At 41.6% G+C, this 11,681-nt stretch overlaps 1 pseudogene; it reads left to right on the top strand.

Moving 5' to 3' along the window:
- Positions 1-2,955: 2,955 nt before the first annotated feature.
- On the top strand, positions 2,956-11,103 carry LOC127185222 (melanoma-associated antigen B4-like; annotated as a pseudogene).
- The last annotated feature ends 578 nt before the right edge of the window (positions 11,104-11,681 follow it).

Genomic DNA, 11,681 nt, shown 5'->3' with positions numbered 1-11,681 from the left:
TTGCCATACAAGTGTGATGACCTGTGTTTGATTCCTAGCACCCATGTTTAAAACAGGGGATATAGTGATATGTACTTACAATATCAGCACTGTGAGAGAAAAAATGATCCTTCCCCAAGGCCCGTTTTCCAGCCAAGCCTGCTTATTTGGCAAGCCTCTCCCCCTTTTTTCTTTTTGGTTTTTCTTTTCTTTTTATTTCCTCTAAAACATAATATTCGCCTTTATTTATTGAAATAATCATCACACACTAATATCGAGGATATAGAAAAGATGCAATCAGAAATGTCATGAGAAATACATCTTAAGATAAGTGAGAAAATGTTCCCTATAATAAACTGGGCTCATCCTATCGTTCAGCCTATATATTTACTCTAAAGCCACTTTCTTTTTTTTATTTTTATTTTTAATTTTTAATTTTTAATTTTTTATTAATTTATACTTGTTACATCTCAATGGTTATCCCATCTCTTGTTCTTTTTGGTTTTTTGAGACAGGGTTTCTCTGTATAGCTTTGCCTGTCCTGGACTTGCTTTGTAGACCAGGCTGGCCTCGAGCTCACAGAGATCCTCCTGCCTCTGCCTGCCGAGTGCTGCGATTAAAGGTGTGCGCCACCATGCCCGGCCAGGCGCTACGCTTTTAATGAGATACTTTATTTATATCAGACAGGCCATGCTTCCAGTATACAATGCATTAATAGTCAATCTAGGTTAGAAGAAGAAATAGAACTTCTTATTACAGAGGGTCAAGATTCATTTAGTTTACCCTTTTGTTAGTATGTGGCTGAGTCAACAACCCATAAAATGAGAATAAGCAAAGATTACCTGTCTAAAGTCTATTATGAGGAACAAATAAGATATCCAGTGTCTGTATACATAATATTAACTGCAAATATAGTAAATAATAATTTACTGTAAATGCTGAACTTTATTTAAAAAATAGAATGCATATATGGCAAAATAGCATAGCTTATTATTTCAGGGTGTTCATGTATTTTTATTCTTATATATTTTGATTTTTTTCATATTTTAATGATAAATATTTTCTCACAAAAACAAGATGAACAGGTCTCAAGGAATAATAACCAAGATTGAAAACTGGCCTCTACATAAACAGACAAACATACAAGTGCATGGAAAAACACATATATACTTACTTGTACAAATACAAAAACATGCAATGAACCCACATGTTCACACATACACACGAAGAAAGAAAGAAAGAAGGAAAGAAAGAAAGAAAGAAAAAAGAAAGAAACGAAGATAGTTTTTCTAAGTGTGTTGTTTTAAAATGGCAACAGTGTCTCTGAGGAAGAAGTTCAAGAATTCTTACAATGGAACTCTATGATAGGAGGAAGCGAGAAATCTTTAGGGAAACCTGAAAGCTCATCATCCAAGATTCAGTGCTGTAAGCACCAAGAGCAGCAAGGGTTTCCAAGAAGTGAGGTATCAATCTGTGTGGAATTCCTGAGCTCATAGACTAAAAGCAGCAAGATGGACGGTCAAGAGGTATTGGCCAAGTTCAAGGATACTATTCCCTTGTTTTATCCATCTCATTATGAAGGGACTTACCAAGATGTTGGAGAGAAAGCTGAGCCAGAGTTTGAGCAGAGATTATCATGTCTGCTAGAACTAGCGTCATTCCACTGTACTGGCTGTGGGATCCTTCCAGTTGTATTGAGAGAGGAAGCAGATTATTCAGGGTTTTTGTTAGTGAAAGCATGGAAACGTCTAACATGTAGAAGGCCAAAGTGAAGCTGGTAAAAACAAAGTATATAATGCATTGATGTCTGTGTAAAATATAAGTGAATTGATTGTTTAGTTTTTCTTTTTTTCTGATGTTAAGTACTCTTTATTTTAGTTGGAAGTTTATCTTCACAATTTGAGTTTATGAATGGTGCGAATAACACACTTATTGCAATCTATCTGGTTGAATACTAAGAAGTTTGACATTGTACAATCAAACATATTTACATGTACGTGATCCAAAAGACAGGACTGCATTAGCATGATGATTTTGTAGGAAAAAGGAAGGAAACATCCTCCAATAAAGTTAAGGATATCATGAGGTAGAGAAAAATATATAAAATGGTAGTAAACTCGTGATTGTTGTTTTATTACTTTTAGTCTTTTTTTCCTGTGAAACTAAGTACATGTGTATGGATTGTGTTGGTTGTTTTGGGAATTTAAGGGGGAAAAATCCAACACATTTGACTTCTTGCATATTTGCATTTTAGTTACCTTGGTGTTAATTGAACAGCTATTCTTGCACTTAACAAGTACAAAAGAAGCAGAGCAAAATAGACTCAACTCCTGCATATTAAAGGTTAGATTCTAAAAAGTCCAATTCATCCTATGTATTAGGGAAATCTCTTGTTCAGTAAATAATGTACAAGCAAGAAAACTTGTGATTAATCCCCAGAAGCCACATAAAAATTGTGGTATCTGGATTCTCATTTGTAATATCAGCACTGGGAATAAAGAAAGGCCTCTGGTACCTACTGGACAGTCAGATTAAGCTAAAAGGTCAACTCCAGGCCAGTGAATGACCCTGTGTCAAACATCAAGGTTGATAGTGCCTGAGGATTGACACTTAGAGAATGACCACTGGGATCTACATACTGTGTACATACACTTCTATACAGACTCACATCTGAAAACACACACACATACAACCACACACAACACACACTGTGAGAGTGACATGGAGACATAAAGACAGAGTAAGACAGAAGCAGAGAGTCACAGACAGAGAGAGACAGAAAATCCCAGAGAGACATAGAAAGAATCTATAATAAAAGGAAGGTGGTCAGATACTTTGTAAGAGAAAGCAAAGGAGAGGATGAAATGTGAGGGTTGCCAAATGATGACTCTTGGCTTACATTTTCCTAGATAAGGTAATATGAGACATTGGATACTTGTATATCCCTCAGTGACAAGTAAATTAAAGTTTGACTGCATGGCGGCTAGGTGAGGCTATAGATCCATACGTAGGCCTAGAACAGAAAGTTACTTTTAACAGTTATCATGGGACTGGAGGGAATCTCTACCTGGGGCATGCATAGAAAATGCCCTGTGCTCTTTGACATTAGCAACACAGTAGCCACCAGGACAACACTTTTTGTCATGAACTGCGAAGTTCATTTCACTAAATAGATATTTAAAATTTCATGTTTATCCATGTACATTTGTGCGTGCCCGCGTGCGTGCTTGCATGCGTGTGTGTGTGTGTGTGTGTGTGTGTGTGTGTGTGTGTGTGCGCGCGCGCGCGCGCACGCGCGTGCATGTTTGGACAGCAATGTAGATATGTGTTTTGGGCTAATAGTTAAGTAAATGAAAAAGAACACCCTTATGTGTACTCAAACCGTAGCTGGATGGCTGCATACACCCCAGGATATCTACGAATGTGGTCTAAAAGGCTCACAGATTACAACATCCTACTGCAATGTCACAAGTTTGTACCACTGGAGAAGAAGGTCAAATTTGGTCTTTAAATAGAATCCTAAAAGATTTACCTGGCAAAGACACCTCTACTGAAATATGATTTAATGAGGGAACTTGTTCTTAAATTTTTTTGTAAGTAGTATTTGAGCTGATTCATTGTTCTATGTTCTGGAGTGTTAAACATTGTGTTGTCTTGTGGGTTAAAAAATCATCAGTGTGGAATGATATTCTCTGTTGTTAAAACAACTCTAGTAATGGCAGAGTACTCTTAAAGTCTCAGTGCATTCCAGGCACGGTGCCAGGTACTTTGCATACACTAGCCACACACTACCAATCAATCTTATAAGACAGATTATATGAATTGTTCTCACAGAGACACTGCCTAAGTGTCATACAGTTTGGTAATGTACCCAAGCTTTCTCAGCTGGTATATTACTAAGTTGGTCTTACATACTTGGTCTCAAGTACTCTAAGAGTCCAGTTTAACCAACTTATCCCAAATTGATCCTGACCATGAACTGGACAATAATTTTCTTTCTTCTATTATTTCAAAATATATTTCAGATGATTGAAAACATGGACTCTAATGAAAATGCTGAATGAGAATACAAAATCTCATCAATACAAATGTAAAAACTGGGAAGAGTGAATAAAAGAGAGAAAGATATAATACAAAATGATCAATGACATGCAAAATTGTATAGACTCTAATGACTCAAGGTTCATAAAATTATCTTGCTCTATTCTTTTGGAAAGAAAGCAAATATTTTAGAATCCTTTATCCAGTTGCATAATACACACACACACACACACACACACACACACACACACACACACACACACACATATATTCTCTGGTATGGCAATTTTTATCTTGAGATCCCTGTCATAAATCTGTTTTATTTAAAGCACAAGTATACAAAAAATGAAATAAAAATGAGCAAAGATGAAGACATCTTAGAGTATTATAAAATATCAATGAATACCAAAATAAAAAGTAAGCCAATAGAATATACTTTTCAATAAACAGCCAGTTGTGGTGTCACAGGCCTTTAATCCCAGCACGCCACAGCCCAAGACAGGCAGATCCTTGTGAGTTCCAGGCTAGACTGGTCTAAAAAGCAAGTCCAGGACATCCAAGGCTAACGAAGGCATACCCTGTCTCAATAAATAAATAAATAAATAAATAAATAAACAGTTAGCTAGGAGTTGCGGCGACACATGCCTTTAATCTTAGCACTCAAAGAGGCAGAGGCAAGCGGATCTCCATATTTGAGGCCAGCCTGGTTTACTAAGCTAGGCCAGGACAGCCAAGACCACACAGAGAAATGCTGTCTCAAAAACAAACAAGCAAACAAACAAAAAACAAACAAACAAAAAAGAACTGAATATCATACTTTTACAAAGATTAATTGGTAGTTGGCCAAGGAAATTAGATCAATACATTTTAACATTAGTTTTCTTCTGTTCCAATTCACCCTTATCACAGTTTAAGATTGTTATCATATCAGCTTTAAAATGTGCTTCTTACTTTGTTTTTGTTCTTAGAGAATTTTACTTATTTTTATTTTATGTGCATGGGTGTTTGGCCTGCATGCATATATGTGCACTTTGTATGCCTGGTGACTCTGGAGGCTAGAAGAGGGACTCAGATTCCCTAGAAGTCAAGTTTCACCTTGTCCTGAGCCACTGTGTACGTGCTGGGAATCAAACTCAAATCCTCTGGAAGAACAAGTGATCTTGAGCACTGTGCCACCTCTCTAGACCCTAAAGGTGTGTTTTTTAATGTCATTTGGTGCTGTCCCTTAGAAGTTACATCAGAACAAAAGGATGAGTTTGTCAACTAAGTCACCGTATGTCCTGTGTCCTGTTGAAATTTCTCAACTTCACATGGACAGGAAAGAAACTTCTTCTCTTCAGTATTCACAATCAGCAAACTGGTCAAGTTTTTTCAGGGATATGTAATTTTCCTCAAAGCCGGTAAGCAAACAAGAGTCGAGATGAATGAGGATTGGGAAGACTGTCACAGTACAGTATAGGGGCCATTCAGAACCTGGTGAAAGGTTACCGGTACTATGCTATGGTGGATAGAAATGTGACGAGCCTAAAGAAGGACTATTAGAAAGACACACGGGGTACTGTGGGGCCCTAAAATGCTGTGTCCTTGCTAAACATTCTTGAAGTGAGGCAAATGACTGTGATTTACTCTCACTTTCGACTTAAAACTCTTGGGGAGAAACAGTGCCCACGTGAAATGCAGAGAAGTCGCAAAACAGGCCATTTGTCCAGGTCAGCGTGTGATTGTGAAGCACACATCGCGTGCGTTCCAGAAAGACTCACACAGGTAGATACTACAAAATGCTCAGTTCTGCATTCCCTAAGGAGTCCCAGGTAGAATGGTATATTAAGCTTATTTTACTAAAAAATTTCATGGAAATGGGGTCTCAAATCTTGCTAGAAGTCCAATGCTGGGATCTAAAAAGAATGTAAAGTGTTGTGAGAACTTAAGTGTTAAGAGAATATGCTAAAAATGGTACTGGTGTCACCTAAGAAACCCTTATCTGAGTTTCCATACAGAACTACTAGGCTCAGGGAATCCTATATCTGCCTGGACTGTCTCCAAAAGAAAAGCATTATATTTTAGTAGGGTAAGGCCCTAGTCCAACCAGGAAGAATTTTGGAGAAAATCTGAATATAGGAGAGGATCTGTAGGGCTATTCTCGGAGTCCTTCCAAAACAAAGGAGTTCAGTCCTTCCCTTGCTGCTATGCCCAGGAGTTCCTGCAGAGGGCGATATCTGAGGCTTGGCTACTTTGCCTTTCTGGAGGCTGTGGAAGATTGGGGCTTGGTTTGGAGGTTGAGAGCCTTGGGTTAACACAGTGGGAAATTTCAAGCTCTTCTAGCTATCAAGTGATACTGGAGGAACACTGATTCTGAAACAGCGGGGTCCCTGAGCACCACACCCCTGCCACTAGCTCTTGGAGACCCCAGGCAAACAAAACCGGATATAGTTCCTTCTCATTTCCCTTGTGAAAGCGAGGCTCTCGGGCAGTCACGGGAGCCGCCGCCATTGCTTCAGCTCCTGCCTGTGCTGCTGCTGCTGCTGCTGCTTACTGTGTTCCCTGACTCTTCTGGAATTAAGGTGAGGTCCCATGATAGAGTAAGCCTCAGAAATGTTGGTGCCCACGCTTTTCAGTTTCTCTCTCCTCCTTATCCCTAGTAGTTCGCCCGTCCTCGCGTCGCTGTGGTCGTCGTCACAGGCGGCAGCGGCGGCGGCGTTGTCGTCCTTTTTGTGTTGTTGTCCTCGTCTGTCTCGTCTATCAAACCTACTCCATAGTCCTGGTCACAGCAGTCACCCTGGAGAGGTCCTGGGCCAGAGCTTTTAAGACTAAACTGGAGGATTATTTTTACTCGGAGGGTCTCCAAGGAGCTTCCCCCCCGCCCCCAACCCCCAGAAGAAGGAAAAACGGAACAGCAAAATGGCGGGCGCAGCGGCTTTTTCATAGATACAGGCCCGAGCACCGATCTTCTGAACATGCATGGGGGAACTCGAAATCAAATTACAGCCCATTGTTTTCTGACCTATACACGTTTGGGCCAGGGCACACAGCCTCTTGACTTCCCCAAGATTAATATTTTTTAAGGGAAAAAACGCCCCAATAGCAGGGGGAGGGGCATCTAAATAGACTAGGTGTTAGTTGTGTTTCTTTTCTTTTCTTTTTGTTTGACTGACTGACTTGCACTCTGTAGCTCTGGCTGACCTGGAATTACTATGTACAAGCTGAGCTTGATCTCACAGAGATCCTCCTGCCTCTGACTCCAGAGGGTTGGGATTAAAGGCATGAGATGCCCAGGCTGAGCAGAATCAATCTAAAGTGCCAGTGGGTAGGCCACTAGTCAGGATATGGAAACACACGACAGCCCTTGTTGTTAGGCTTCGGAATCCTCAGCAAGATAGCGAGATGTGGTGCATACTTTCCTTCGAATGACTCGGCAAGATGTTGGCTTCGGTTTGAAAATTGGAGACTCAAGTCAGTGGGAGAGAGTAGTCCTAAATCTTACTACTTCTGTGCAGAACTTAGCAGTTACATCTAAGAGTTCCATCACTGCTCCCAGCATATGTTGGACAGCAGAGAGCAGAATTCCCAAAGGGTGAAGTCAAAGGAGCGTGACTATGGAAATAGAGTCTGTCTAATATTTAATTTCAAAATAATTTTGCATTTGCTGATACGTGTGTGGTGTGTGTGTTGTGTTTGTGTTTGTTTGTTTGTGTATTCCAGGAACGAAACAGGTTATCAGACTGTGGCGTTTCACTGGCCCATACTCAACATTAATCTATTTGTTTGTATTTGGGGTGTGTGTGTGTGTGTGTGTGTGTGTGTGTGTGTGTGTGTGTGTTAGTATGTGAATGTGGGGATGACAGGGTAATTTTCAGGAGTCAGATTTCTTTTTCCACTGTGTGGTTTCCAGGGATCAAATTGGGGCTATTAAGCTTACCCAATAAGCCATCTCACAGACCTGCCTCTGCTCTTCTCAGTATTTAATGGAGAGAGTTGTAGTGACGCACCTGCCAGCTAGAGGGTCTTAGGGACACAGTTCAAAAGGTCAACCTTGAGAATCCAGGGTTAGAACTGTCAGGTTTACATGCCACCTAATTTTCTTCAAGGATCGTCTCAGGGACATTAATATTTTGATTTAATTGGAGAGCACCCAACTCATTATTAGGAGACCTGGTTTCTAACAAGAATTAATTTGGTATAAGTGTGAAGAGGACTCTCAGCCATACTATAGTGACGCACATAAGTCCTTACACGTACCTGTGAGTCATAGAGGGTCTGGATATAGCAATGTAAGTCTCATTAGCTTCTCTAGAACATCTAAGAATTGAATGGGAAACCTCAATTTAACAGGTAGAGAGCTCCCAGTTAGTTCCAGGAGCCAAGGAAAGGCTTCTGACAACATAATAAGGCAACGCACATTTTTTCCCCTGATTCGTCAGTCAGACTTGGGAGACATCAGCAGGCTGATGAGACGACAGGCCTGCTAAGAATTTCTTAGCGTGTCTCATAAATATGAGAGCCTTAGCAGGAGTGGATAATCCCTAAGTAGACAAGGAGACACTGTGGGAGGACTAAGAGGACTATCTAAAGAGAAAGTAAAATCCACCAAGTTGTTTCCCTCTATATACAAGGAAATGCCAAGCAGAACTCATTAGCTATAATGACCTTTCTTACGTCTAGCCCTAGATGTAAAATGAAGTTTCTGCTATAAGGTTAGAGGAATCACATGGGCCAAGGAGTGAGCTTATACCTTGCCTGAGTGAGAATTAAAAGAGACACATGACTCCAAGCAGTAGGGTCTCTTAGAGGCTACAGATGGCTGGATGGAGGTCCTGTTGTCTTCTGCCACAGGGTTCTGAGAGAGGTAAAAATAATTATCTGATTCAAAAGGCTTCAGGTCGGTAGGGGAGGATTCCAAGTGATCCTGAGGATTCAGGGAGGAATTCACAGCCCATATTGGAAGAGGTCTCACAGAGTCTCTCCTTAGGTCACCCCCACAGGCCTCAGTCACATAAGTTCCCTTTGTTCCTCTGCAAGTCTAAAAGAAAAATGAGGGTCTTGGTGTGATGGATCAGCGAGGGAAAAAACTTAGGCCTTCTTCAGACTTCAAGTGAAGACTCTGAGCAAAGATCATGAGTGGAACCATACGTGACAAGGCCATAGTCTACCTGCCACAGCTTTGGGCCTTTGAAAATGTGGTGAATTTGGCTCCATAGAGGCGGTCTCTCTCACACCCTCTGTTAAGTGTCAGTGAGGTTTAAGCATAGAGAGGGCAGCTAGCCCTATGTACTTGAGTATTCACGGTATAAACAACAGGTGAGAGCTGAAGGTACTTCTTCCTCAGCCGCGGTATTAGGAAACAGGAGTCTGGGACTGTCTTGGCACTGAGTGCTTGGAGCCTCTGAACACAGTTTGTAAGCCGAGCCTTCTCTCATTTCCTTGTATCATGTTTAAGTGAAATGAGCTTCTGTGGCTGAAGGAACAGAAGAACGCAGGGTTCTTAGTCCTAAGTGGAGGTAAAGTGAGAATTGTTAATGAGAGTTAAGGGGCCCAGAAAGATGAGCAAGCGATCCCCATGGAGCTGTTAGCCATGCCTTCTTATAGGAGCAGTGGGAGGAAAACGCTCGCATTTTCCTTTCATGGCTACTAGGGGGATTTGAGCTTTCAGCTACTGAGCAGCACAGAAAGAGGTTCTACAGCCTGCCCAAAAGTACTTGTGGGAGCTGAGAGGACCCTACCAGCCCCTGTTATCACCAAGCCAGGCAGCCCTAGGGAGCCTGGCTGGCTGCAGCTGGACACAAAATGACTTCCTTTGCTGTTTTCTCAGGCTAACTATGAAGAGCCACATCGTCATAGATCAGTGTTTGTATGTTATACAGGAACCTGTGTAGACAGGTGTTGAAAGCCTCCTGAAAGTACTTTCAGGATATCATTATCTTTCCTCCCCAAAAGTACTTGATTTCCAGCTCACATTCCCACCTACTTTCTATTCCTATCCACAGCCATCATGCCCAGGGACATAAGAGTAAGGCCCGTGCTCGTGAGAAGCGCCGCCGCCAGGCCCAAGATGAGGCCCAGGGGCTCAAGGATGCTCAAGCCAAGGCAGAAGAGAAACAAGAGTCACCCTCCTGCTCTGCTCCTGATTCTGGAAGATGCTGTTGCAAGCACCTCTACTGCTAGCTTCCCTCAGAAGTCTCAGAGTGAGGCACCCACCACCACTGCTGGTGAAAGGCGTTGGCCACAGAAGATCTGGTAAAGGTGCCAAAGGCCGAAGGGGAGGAAAGTCCTAGTTGCTCCAGGGCCCCGCACTCCACTGAGACCCACTGAGTGCTCTTATATCAAGGAGACGGGACTGCTGATGCAGTATGTGCTGTGCAAGTACAAACTGCAGGAGCAATACGTAAGGGAGAAATGCTGAAAGTTATCAACAAACAGTTCAAGGAGCACTTCCCTGAGATCCTCAGGAAAGCATCTGAGCGCATACAGCTTGTGTTTGGTCTTGAAGTGAAGGCAGTCAAGCCCAATAGTTGTTACTATACCCTTGTTAGCATGTTAGAACCCAGCTTTGGTGGGTCTCTGACCACTGGCTTGCCTTTTCCTCAGAATGGGATTCTGATGCCTCTGCTGGGTGTGATCTTCTTAAATGGCAACCGTGCCTCTGAGGCAGAGATCTGGGAATTCCTGAACATTTTGGGACTCTACGATGGGAAGTCACACATAATCTTTGGGGAGCCCCGAAAGCTCGTCACTGAAGTTTTGGTTAAGGAAAGTACCTGGTATACCAGCAGATAGCCAACAGTGATCCCCCATCCTTTGAGTTCCGTTGGGGTCCCCGAGCCTTTGCAGAAACCACCAAGATGAAATCCTGGAGTTTTTAGCCAAGGTCAATGAGACCGTTCCCAGGCCTTCCCATCTCATTATCAAGAGGCTTTGAGAGATCAGGAAGAGAGAGCCCAAGCTGAAGCTGTAGGCAGCAGTGGCACTAGTGCAAAGATGATTCAGAGGCTAAAGTCACACCCGGTGAGTCCTCTTGCTCCGAGAGAGATTAGAGGTGCAGATACATCTTTAGGTTTGAAACAGGGTTCCGCAACTGAGAAGCAGTGAGAGGCTGGTAGCTCATAATGCATATCTTCTTGTACTTTGGTTATACAGTAGTATTTTGTAAGTGTTCCCCTTTTCGTAGAATCCTTACTTATGTGCCGAACACATAGGTATACATGGCTTAGATCAAATTATTTCTTGCTGGAAGATTTAAGTATAAGAATTTTGATATTTTGTGATTACATTGTAAAAATGAGCCTTTAAGTTGATGAGCAAGCAACCATAACTTTGTATGGAGTTTTTCTTTGAAAGGTGTAAAAGAGTAATTTGTTTCTTAAATAGAGGAAAACAAAGCAAATATGTAATTTGCCATGTTCCCTCAATCCACTTTTGTTTTTTATTCCACTTTTTGGTAAAGTTTGAGAAATATACTTGTTAATGAATAAACTGCAAAAAATGTTTTTCTTGTTCAATAGATCATCTGTTACCCTCAATTGATTATCTGCTTTTTGGAAGGCTCTGCGAGTAGTGACAGTTTTAGGAAGAGATCTTTTCTCCTATCCCTAAGTTTTAGAACCTAAAATGAGGTGTCATACAAAATGGTGTGGTACAGTAACATAGAGTCAATCAGAGTCGGGACT

Source organism: Acomys russatus, chromosome X (genome assembly GCF_903995435.1).
Source record: "Acomys russatus chromosome X, mAcoRus1.1, whole genome shotgun sequence".
NCBI classification, from domain to species: Eukaryota; Metazoa; Chordata; class Mammalia; order Rodentia; family Muridae; genus Acomys; species Acomys russatus.
The sequence above is the reverse complement of the archived record's forward strand: the minus strand, read 5'-3'. Positions and strand labels throughout refer to the sequence as shown.